The 1,728-nt window shown below is 33.0% G+C and overlaps 1 pseudogene; it reads right to left on the reverse strand.

The window, feature by feature from the left end:
• Positions 1 to 556: 556 nt before the first annotated feature.
• Positions 557 to 1,271, reverse strand: LOC109340975 (annotated as a pseudogene).
• Between the last annotated feature and the right edge of the window lie 457 nt (positions 1,272 to 1,728).

Consider the following 1,728-nt stretch of genomic DNA (forward strand, 5'->3'; position numbering starts at 1 on the left):
ATATCTTCACTGAAGGAAATAATAAAGGAGACCATGAACTATACAAGCACTTCGCATAGATTCAAACATTTTATAATCTCTTATTGTTGCAATTAACATGTACCTAACTTTTACAAGTTAAAACAAAAAAAATAGGAAATTGTAAAATAATATCATAAACTATAGTAGTGAAAGACACATTATAAATTCCAGAACATGACACAAAAACACTATCAGCTAGGAATACTATGTATTACATTGAAAATTATGAATAATTTGTACCAATGTCCAGCTTACCCAACATTCACATTAGTTTCTCTTTGAAAAATGTGAATTTATTATTTTTAAACGAATGTGAAGTTATTCAAACGAAACATTTAACCGAAATACCAACTATTCCAAACTATAAATCAAATTAAACATGAATCATTAATGCATAATGGAATTTCTTGAATTACTAAAACTCCATACAATTTAATTAAACTATTGACCAAAACAAAAGGAACTACCATGCTAAGTTAGTATCAAGGAACAAATGAGTGTACTAAATCAATAATATTTTTCAATATTTTATTCTCTATAACTTACTTGGATGTGTTGGAATACTTTGTTCATTTCTGAAAATGTTTTGTGGATCAACTTTACTTTTGATCTTAACCAACCTTTGATAATTGTTATTGAAGTACTTGACTCCATATACTGCACCTTCTTCATAGATATTCTTTCCAAAATTGTTGGTACCAATGTCAAGGTCCCTGTACTTTAAGAAGGCCCTTCTTGGACTATTCGACACAAATGGGGTCATGTAACGATATAGCCTTCTAGCTTGATTAGTAAAATTCTTTTCTACATCAATTCCTGGTTCATCCCAATTCAAGGAGTACTGAATCTTAAACAAATTTCCAGCGCGATAGAGGAAATGGAGTAGCATCACATGGAATGTCACTCATTTTCCCTCCATATGGATTGAAAACAAGTCCAATTTTTCGCAACTTGATCTTCTTTTTTCATATCCCTTCCAACCCTTCTTTGGAAATTGTTCTCTCCACATAATCAGATTTCTTCTTAGAAAACCTCGCCTTGTAATTCCTGTCAAACAAGGCATCTGGTTTTGTACCATTGTCAAAATTCGCCCACCAAAGCACAGAATCAATCCAACTCATTTCAGAACAATTTTCCTTATTTAAACCAAGGACAGGAAACTCCTTCCCCAAACTTTTAACAACTTCATCAGCCCCTCCAAGAAACAAAGCCATAACAGTGGCTTTGATTGTTTTCTTTGCTGGAAATTCCTTATGATTGGTGAAATACCAATCCTAAGATCTTGAATTTAATGATTCTCACACATATTTATGAATCAAAGGTGCAGTGTCATACCTGAATCCATGTTCCTGTATGTGCTCCTTTGATCCACGTTTCTGAAAAAGAGATGTGATATGATGGTCTTCCTCAACCAAATCATTGATTCCTCTTGGGACTTGCTTGCATTTTCACTCTTATAGGGAGATGAGAAAACTAAATTTGATTCGGTGTATTGGAGACCATAACCTTTCTCATGTGTTAACTAATAGGGTTCCCATTATCCCCTATGGGTTAACCCGACGGGTATCCACTATTAAGCCCATATCTGTTATAACCTTCTAGAAATCTAAGGGTGTCACTAATTAGATCACTACTTGTAATGTACCGAAAATAAATAGCTAATATCATTGTATCAAATATATGATGCTCACCTTAATTAGAAATTTA

This window comes from Lupinus angustifolius, unplaced genomic scaffold (assembly GCF_001865875.1).
Source record: "Lupinus angustifolius cultivar Tanjil unplaced genomic scaffold, LupAngTanjil_v1.0 Scaffold_311_13, whole genome shotgun sequence".
Classification (NCBI taxonomy): Eukaryota; Viridiplantae; Streptophyta; class Magnoliopsida; order Fabales; family Fabaceae; genus Lupinus; species Lupinus angustifolius.